Source organism: Mesocricetus auratus, unplaced genomic scaffold (genome assembly GCF_017639785.1).
Source record: "Mesocricetus auratus isolate SY011 unplaced genomic scaffold, BCM_Maur_2.0 Super-Scaffold_100009, whole genome shotgun sequence".
Taxonomy (NCBI): domain Eukaryota; kingdom Metazoa; phylum Chordata; class Mammalia; order Rodentia; family Cricetidae; genus Mesocricetus; species Mesocricetus auratus.
Window position 1 is genome coordinate 72,761,359 of NW_024429193.1, and position 9,929 is coordinate 72,771,287.

General features: G+C 40.7%; 1 long non-coding RNA gene across 4 annotated transcripts in view; it reads right to left on the reverse strand.

Annotated features, from left to right (window-relative positions):
* The window catches only part of LOC121142232, a 36,521-nt gene extending 26,962 nt beyond the window's left edge, over positions 1-9,559 (reverse strand). For 3 of the 4 annotated variants that reach the window (XR_005879211.1, XR_005879214.1, XR_005879213.1), the window contains exon 1: positions 538-699. This is a non-coding gene — a long non-coding RNA (uncharacterized LOC121142232). Of the gene's footprint in view, positions 1-537; positions 700-9,518 lie in introns of those variants that run through there. The other variant, XR_005879212.1, reaches the window with a different exon arrangement.
* Between the last annotated feature and the right edge of the window lie 370 nt (positions 9,560-9,929).

A 9,929-nucleotide genomic window follows, 5' to 3' on the forward strand; every position in this document is an offset into this window, starting at 1 on the left:
TAATGATCTGTGATAGGCATCAGTGACAAATTGGTGTGCTGCTCAGTCCTGGTCCTAGAAAATGTCCACCTTCTGACTGTTCCTTTTCTTCTTGTCTTTAACAAATCCCCAAACCCATCTTTCATCACAAGCCATTTTGTCTTGGTTGTCTTTACTGCCTTGACATACTGTCTTCCAGCCTATAGACTTTGTGAAGGAGTTATCATGAAGTCTCACCATCTCTACCCTGATTCCATTCAAAAGGCCACCTACTGCGGTCCTATCCATAACTGCTCCAGTTCCCACCTTGATCAGAAGCCCTGTAACTCCTTCTGAACTGCACCTAGGTTTCCAACTTTGCCCACTCCAGTGCTACCTTAATTTGCCATAATCACCTCATAATCACTCCACCTGCTGTTGAAATCCACCAACTGCTTTCTATTATCACTGTAGATTCAAAATGCTTATATGACCTGACTGCTGTCAAGATTTTAAACAGTACACTACCAATGTCTTCTCAATTCTACAGCCATTCAACAAGGGAGTATTTTTTCTTACCTTGCCTCATACTTCAGGCATCAATGGTAGATCCACCCTTTACTACTCTAGGCTGCCTCACATTTTATCACCAGTGTCCTTTTTGTCTTGACATTGATCTTCTGGAGACATATATTTAGCCAAGGTGACTTCTGCCCCAAAGAGTAAATAATGATCACTTTACTGGATACTAAATATCTTGAAGAGAGAGAAAAAATGGAGGGGAGATAAAAGTATTTGTCTGAATCACAATTGGATTGAGCAGTTGGGTTAACTAACCCTGGGCACATCTAACTTCTCATTGCTTGTCACACAATATAACAAATCACTTATTGTTTAAGCTCCATTTAGTCACTTTTATTTCCTGTTACTCACAGCTTAAAGCTTTTTGAATGATCTAACTCCTAAATCCCTGGAATCCAAAATTACTTTCCCTTTGAAATTTTAATAGTCTCCATGCCCTCCTTAATATCTGTTTATACACCACATAGGCCCCTTTCTAGAAGTTTCTGCTCATGTCTGCAACTCACTTCTCTAACTTTTGTCGTGATTTATTCACTGAACTACTGACATTACCATAGTACTTGATATAGCATTTCTTTTGCTCTCATTTTTATTTTTTTTCACTTTTGTATACAGGACTTCTCAACATCTTAATTCAACCAGAATGGAAATGCCTTCTGTATTAGTTGGGGTTCTATAGGTCAGGGGTTCTCAACATGTGGGTCATGACTCCTTTAGGGTAGCCTCTACCTCTAAACTAAAATATTTACATTATGTTTCATAACTGCAGGAAAATTAAAGTTATGAAGTAGCAATGAAAATAAATTTATGATTGGGAGGTTACTACAACATGAAAATGGTTACAACATTAGGAATATTGAGAATCAACTCAATATAGAATAACAGAACTTATTGAATCCTCTCTCTCTCTCTCTCTGTCATAATAACTTACAATCCACTGAATCTATCAATGCCTAGCTGAAAGAAAAAGTCCAGTAATAATAATCCTGTAGTTTCTCAGTCCATAAGGCTGGTCTTCAGTACATGCTAGAATCCTAAAGAAGTAGGCCTCAATGCTCAGGAAAGAGTGGCTATGCTAGTAAGGCAAGCTATAGAGCAAAAAACCCAAAGCCACCTTCTTCCATGCCCTTATATAGGCTTCTAGCAGAAGGTGTGGCCCATATTAAAGCTGTGTCTTGTTGTTTTGAAATATGAAATAAAGATGTATGTCTTTCTACCTTAAGGTCCAGACTAGAGCCATATTCACCCAAGTAAAATATCTCACAGCTGTGCCCTCCACTGCTGGATTATAGTTCATTTTAGATGTCATCAAGGTGACAATTGAGAATAGCCATCACAACTCCTTTACAGGAACTACAGCTTATGAATGCATTTCTCATGATCAGCATAGCATCCAATGCATGCCATATTCTTGAAAAGTAAGTTCACAGAATAATCAACAATATCGTATGTCGTATTTACCCTCCAATAGAATGTTGTATAGCAGGAAGATAGAGGAGCAATTCTGTGTCTGTCACTTCTCATATTGGGAATGAAAAGTGATGTGCCTTGTTCCTTAGCCATGCTTGGAATGTTTGCAGTTACCAGAGCCTAGATCTCTGGTTACTTCCTGTATTAGATTCAAATCCTGTTATTCTGACCTCCTATTGGTTATTCAAAAGTTACTCTCTATCAAAAACATCCTCATCTGGAAAGGAGTCCGCTGTGACTTCCTCGCTTTTATTTCATAAACGACGATACTTACAGGTATATAAGTCTATATTGTCATCCTTATTCAGTGTGGTATAATAAGACAACCACCTGCCCATCTTTCTGTGATTTTCATCTTCTGTAACCATATCAAAGCTTATTTGGATGTCTATGCAGGGCAATTGCATTATCACATTACAACTCCAAGGCCAGTTGAGGCTCACATGAGCACGAACCATGTCCTGAATATCAGTAACGTGCCATACTTTCCTCCCAACCTGACCTCATGAAAGCTGCTGCTTAGAGTTTGGTGGCCACCCTGTGGCGGGGCAGGCAGCACAGCTGCTGCCTCATGAGATGTGTGGGTTGTAGGACCATCAGGACCTTTGCATCACCCCCCTGCACTGACTTCTAAACTCCACACAGAATGTGATGGCTATTCTCAATTGTCACCTTGATGACATCTAAGATCCATCTCCACACAGTCCCTGAATAAAACTCCTAACGAAGCTTTGACACTTCTCACCAAACTCTCTCTCTCTCTCTCTCTCTCTCTCTCTCTCTCTCTCTCTCTCTCTCTCGTCCTCATTTACTAAATATTTACTAAATGACATACTGACACATCACTTTTTATTACCTTGTGATTGAAAAGCACAAAGTAGAACAATGTAAAATTCTAGCATGTGATTTTCTTAATAATAAATCTTAATTCAGCCTTAGAGTAGTGTCTGTACTAGAGCGTTCCATGAGGACCAGTGACTTTTATAGAGAGCACATTCTTCTGAACAGCAGAATTCATTTTCCTGATCAGAAACTCCCAGTGTCTTCTAACTACCTCAAGGGTTTACTTTGAGATTCAAATGCTGTCAGAAACTTGCTATGGTCTCATTGCCATGGATGAATATGGCCTGTCTCCTCCCAAAAAATCACGTTTGAACTTGGTCTATGATATGGTGGGAGGCTATGCCGCCTCTGAAGGGTAGCTGTGTCACTGAGGAGTCAGGTCTTTCCCTGTGAAGCTCCTATTCTACAGGGACTGTGCTGACTCCTGGGAAAGCAGACTGTGGTCTGGCTACTGGGAGAGCCAGGCTGTGAGGAGTGGTTTTGTCTTCCAGGGCTCAATTTCTGGCTTCCTTTTCTGCTTTACTGTCCCCTCTGCACTTACCACCGTCCCTTCTACTGTTTTGCTGTGATGCCTTCACAGAATCTCAGCTAATACTGGTGCCACGTTTGGATTTGCAGGGCTGAGAGTCAAAGCAAACCTGTGTCCTTTATCAATTACCCAGTCACAGGTATCGAGTCCCATTCAAACCACTGTATCTATTAGTACTACGTGGAGAAAAACTGGCTACAGCAAGAAAAATTTCCTTTGTTCACTTCATACCTCTGGACTGGATTACCTATTGTCTATTTTCAATGAAATGTCACTCATACCTCATAGGTTTTGTACCGCCTCTCATTTTCCTTAAAACTCACTCATATTACTTTTGTGTCTTGCTAGATAACTAACTAAAGTGGTCCCATGAATGTTCTAAAATGACAGCTTCCTTGAAAATCAGGGCAGCCTTACTGGCTTCACTTCCTTTGATTCTTTACATTCGTATAACGTATTTGTGTAATTATATTGTCCCAGGTGCACACAGGGAGACACCGTCTTAGCAAGAGGAAGAAACGTGTCTGGCAGTGAGAAATTAGAGTGACTGGGAAAGAGTCAGTCTGCCTGACCCCGAAGCCTTTCTTCACAACAGCTGTTCTGAGGTAGAGCTCCTGAGTCACTCCTATATCCTCACATAAATCAAGCCTGCCTCATTATCTTTTCACACTTAGTCTTCACCAAAGCAGTCAGACTCTGTCAGTGTGATTTGCATCCCATTTATTCACTCATACAATACAAGGACCTAGTTAGGAGAAGATAGGGGTGCAAGCAACCATACCATTCCGCTGACCTCTTCAGTGTGCCTAAGGCGACCCACGCATTCCTATAGCCTTATCTGAAGTAGATTTTTCAGTACTTTAAATTTCTACAGCGTTTCTTTCTGTTTATTTAAACTTAATAAAAACCAAATACTTGAAATATGTTTTACTATGTAATAAATTATGGCCAAACAATTTGTTCATTTGTCTGCTTCTTGTGGTTCTGGCGATCAAAGCCTAGGGTCTTGTACCTGCTAGGCAAGTGCTCTACTATGAAGCTATGTATACTTTAATTCCTGAACAATGATTTCAAGCAATGGAAACTCGAACAGGACACAAGCAAAGTGACCTACTTCTTCCATCCCCAGAGCTTGGGGTCCCCATCCCATGCTCTGAGACTGACACCCCTAACCGTTGCTGAAGCTACGGTACAGGCTGTTTGGAGCTGTTTGCACGGATGCTGGAAACTGAACCCGGGTCATCTGTAAAGGCAGTGTGCACGCTGTTGCCCTCTGCGCCACCTTGCCAACTCTCAATCTGTTCTCTGTTCCTTGTTACCTTTTTTTTTTGGTTTGGTTTTATTTTTAACTGAGAATTGTTTATTTTGTTTTCTTTACTGTTTCATTCTTTATGTTCTGAAATTCATGACAGTCTTCCCTGAACAACCAGGAATCACCTACAGTACCAGACAGCATAAGCATCATAAAGCAACTCTTCCTGTCCATGTGTGGTATGATGCCACTCACCTAACATGGTTGCAAGTTCAAGCTGTGTTGCTATGACTTTTTCCATACATTGCCTGTTGTTTTTCAGATTTGTTTAATCTAAGAAAAATATTTAATTTCATTCTGTTATACTCCTGTATATTCTTTTGTATCATTTCAGGTTTCTCTCTCATAAGTATGGTCAGAGAAGTATACTAAAAATGTCTTGCATGCCTGGCCAACAGTGCTTTATTGACATGTACACAGGACTTCCCCATCAGTGGGGGGGGTGGAACTGGCAAGTTTGGTGAGAGGGAAAACTTCAGTGGTAGTGTAAAAACAAAAACAAAGAAAATTGTCATTCAAGAAAAGTGACAGCAGTGTACTTAATAACTGCTTTTTCGTGTTTTACATCTAGGAAGGATCTCTTTTAGAAAAAAATTTCTTATAATAAAAGATTTTTTAATCAGATGGACAGACAGAGAGACAGTTAACTAATTAATGTCTTGTATGTTTGCTGGCAATGAATTCTCTCCCCCCCTTTTTGTTTTGTTTTTGAAGGTGTTTTCATCTGTATTTCCTATGCTGGCTTTGCTTCAGAATATTAGACATTCTTTTGTCATTAACTCTTGTTTTTAAACTCTTCTTTAAATTATTTATAGGATATATAATAAATTACAGATTGTAGTTGAATTAATTTCCTTATAATTTTTGATTTAAAAATTCATTTTTATATATTTTAATTGATTTTTAAAGGTTGTTATGCAAAGTAATGGGATTCATTATGACATTTTTAAAATGTATTATTTCATTTTGATCTAAGTTTTCTGGCAAGTTGGACTGGCCTTAGAATCACTTTGTAGCAAAGTATGACCTTGAACTCTGATCCTCTTAACTCTGCCCCTCCAGCTCTAAGATTATAGGTGTGTGTCTTCATACTGGGTTTGTATGGTGCTGGAGTACAAACCTGAGAGTTAATTTATGATAGGCAGACCCTCTTTCAACATGTGTGTCAATATACTCCATTCTTATTTGTCCCTAAGCCATATCCCTCCACCTCCCTCTGCCTGGCACCCCCAATATCATGGCTTTCCCTCATCTGCTTTTATATCGCCTGTATCTATTTAACCTCTCGTCCTTGCTCCTTTGAGCAGTTTCTTCTTTCTCATGATCCCCTTTGTTCCTGACCTATACATATATGCATATAAATGCACACATAGAATTTTAACTCTAGAATCTAGGTTCCACACACGAGAGGAAAACATGTATGCTTTTTCTTTCCGAGTTTGGATTGTTGCGTTTAACATGATTCCCTTCTCCATCTATTTTCCTGCAAATGTCATGATTTAATGTTTCTTTGTGGCTGCATGAAAGTCTGTTGTGTCTATGTCCCCTGTTTTACAGCCACCCATCTCTCATCTGAGATCTAGACAGCTGCCACTGTGAATTGCGAGTAGCACTGCAATAAATGTGGTCGTGCAGCAATATATGTGGTGTTACATGTCAGAGGTGTGTCAGAGGAATAGTCTTAGCCCTGTGGGTTTTCATGAGACATGAAAATCTGTTCCAGCTTTTAGTTTTGCTGTTCTGAGTGTGAATTGGTTGTGACATCTGTGTGTCCCTGAGTTTTTCTTTTGGAGTTTTACTTTCACCAGTATTGATGATGGTGTACTTGTGGAGGTAAATCTATTTTCTCCTGTTTTTGTCTTTGATAACTTTCTGCTTGTTTTCTGGAGTATGGAGACCTGTTCTTTGATATGGGTCCTTAACTTTTTAAAAAGGTAGCTCTTCCTTTTATGTTATTTTAAAATGACTTTTTCTGAAAAGACCTCTTTTTTCCTTTCGGGTCTAATTGTGTGTGTATGGTACTTGATTGTGCCCCAGTGCATACAGATCAATTTCAGGTTAGGTCCATTTACTTCTTTGGATGTGTTGAATTTACTTGTGGACATTTGTGAGTATTCATCAATTTTTTAGAAAGATTTATTTTATATGCACGTGTTGTCTGTATGCTTGTGAGTGTACCATGTGTGAGCAGAGCCTATGGAGGCCAGAACAGAACACTGGATCTCATCTACATGAACTGTAATTATGGATGATTATGAATCACTGTGGAGCTGCTGGAAACTGGAACCTGTTTTTATGATTGAGTTCAGTACCCTCTTTGAATTTTTATAGTGATATCTTTTACTTAGAAGGGATTGACTTACATACCACATTAATGTTTTTGTGCCCTCAGTCTTGGGTGTTTCGTCCTAAATTATGCCACAGAGAATATCACTGTGAATACTATTGTTACCTAAAGCTTGTTAGCTTGTTTGTTGTATTACTTTTTCCTAGGGATATGTGAAAAAATGTCTGTTTATCTTAAATAGGACATCAAAGACAGATGAAAGTAATGATTCCATTGATATTATCTTGATGTGTCAATGAGTTTATTGGCCTGTAAACAAAAGAAGCTATAATTTATAGGTGAACTGCTGTGCCCGCTGTGCAGCCTGTATCCGAGGATGTGGCGAGGGTGTCGGGATTGATGACACAGAGACCAGAAGGCTCCTCAAGAAGGCTCTCTTTTATTCCTACTCTGGCTGGTTATTATAAACCCTGACACCAGAGGTGGAGGTGGGTGGGTCTGAAGAGGCAGTTAGTCTTTGGAAAAGGTCGAGGACAGGACGGTTCCCGTGGGCAAGCCATTTTCAGGAACTCCATCACCGTACCCATCACCAGATCTGGGCCATAACATCCTACCCGACTTCCTCTGTTACAAGGGTAACCTGCATGGGATTTACAGTTTCAATTTGATGGTCAAAACAGTGATAAAGTTTACGATCGTTCCAAGATCTACTCAGGAAAGCATTTAGAAAGTGCACTTGCACAGATACACTAGGTACAATTATTGATATTACACATGTAACATTATAAAAACTATGAACAAGAGGCTTTTTGCACTATCCATAGAGTATCAATTTGTTCCTGTGGTGATGCAGTTTGTTAACTTAACATCAATAGCCTCAGCTGAATATGCAACTTGAGCCAAAGTCTCCTTTTTGTCGCATTAGGACAAGTTGCATTTCTCCAGAAATATACACTGGCATAGGCGGGATTCCAGAAACAGGAACTACCAAGTCTGATATTTCAAGTGACCATGTCCTGTTCAAATACTGAAAAGAGGCTTTGCCACTCACAGTCCATACCAATGTCCAAATGTTTTAAATGGGTCCTTTTTTCCCCAAAGGGAAAAACTGGCAAAATGAATTCTCTTGTTTCGAGGTGTGTCAAGGGCAGACAGTTAGTCTTTCCAGTTCTCTGTTGGCTTCGGGATGAAAACTCACGGGTCCGGGAGGTTGATGCAGCAGGCCTGTTGAGAAACTGGAAATCTCGAACCGACTGTTTTCTTTCTTTCTTGGGGTGTAGAATCGATGACATCAAGGGTCAGTAACAGTGATTTAGGAGATCTCACTCAAACTGGCTTAGGTAGGCTAACTCTGTAGATGCAAGGTGGTGAGGCCAGGCTTTTGGCCAAAAGTTTTTAGAGATGACTCACAAAATTGACCTTAAATGCAAACAAACTTTTTCCATTCCATATACCTTTGTCTTTTTCTTTTCTTAATACCAGTACCTCTTTACTGTTACCAATTTCTTTTGATTCACCCATTTTTTTTTCAAGACAGGGTTTCTCTGTATTGTTTGGAGGTTGTCCGGAACTCACTCTGTAGACCAGGCTGGCCTTGAACCCAAGAGATCTGCCTGCTTGTGCCTCCCCAGTACTGGGATAAAAGGCATGCTGGGATTAAAGGCGTGTGCCACCAACGCCTGGATATTCACCCATTTTCAATCCATCCTCCAACTGAGGATGTTCCCTTAGGCAAAAAAGCCTTAAGATTTACACAATCCACCCTCCAACTGAGGGCAATATCTCGGGTTCCCCTCTTTCCCGACCTTGGTGTCAGGCTAAGGCCTAGAGATTTAATGTAATCCACCCTCCAACTGAGGGCAACCTCTCAATTTTTCTTTCTTACTGGAGATTTAATCCAATCCACCCTCCAACTGAGGGCGATCACTCAGGTTCCCCTGTCTTTCCCAAACTTTATCGGGTGAAGGCCTAGAGATTTAATCTGGTACCCTTAGCTTGGTACCCCTTTTTAATACATCCTCATAGCCTTACTTGTTGGCCAACCTTTTAGATCTCTCATCTCAGTTCCCCTTTACTTTCCTGACCTCAGTGGATCAGGCCAAAGGCTGGAGATTTTTTATTTTATTTTTTATTTTACCTTTTTTTTCCAAGATAGGATTTCTCTCTATCATTTTGGAGGCTGTCCTGGAACTTGCTCTATTGACCAGGATGGCCCGATCCTACCTACCTCTGCCTCCAGAGTGTTGGGATTAAAGGAGTGTGCCACCAACACCCAGCTCTCTGAATATCATAGCAAACATCCTCCCAATCTGGGACATTTAAGCCTCCCCCAGTAATGAACCATGGACTCGCTCGTTCAATCCATTTTAAAAAGCCTTCCATGGTTTTAGCCTGGACTGTAGTCCCCTGTTCTTCAAATAACTTTTTTTTAACTTGATACTGTAATTTAAACTTCCAGGGTCTACTTCCCACCATACCTTTTTCTATTTTCCCCCATCCATCCCTGGCTGGCAAAAGGGACGACCCCGTCCACTTACCTTGCTTTGACATCTCAGTGGGACCTCCAATTGCTGCATCTGCTGTGCAGCCTGTATCTGAGGATGTGGTGAGGGTGTCTGGGATTGATGACACAGAGACCAGAAGGCTCCTCAAGAAGGCTCTCTTTTATTCCTACTCTGGCTGGTTATTATATACCCTGACACCAGAGGTGGAGGTGGGTGGGTCTGAAGAGGCAGTTAGTCTTTGGAAAAGGTCGAGGACAGGACGGTTCCCGTGGGTAAGCCCTTTTCAGGAACTTGCTGCCCCAGGCATTGTATTGTATTTAGTAAACATGTTTTTAGTAAACATTGTCTTACAGCTGCCTAATCCCAGGCTGATGGGGAAGTGGGTCTCTGCCCAAGGTCTGTTGTCCCCACAGTGAACCACTGAAAGTACCTACTCTGCCTCTC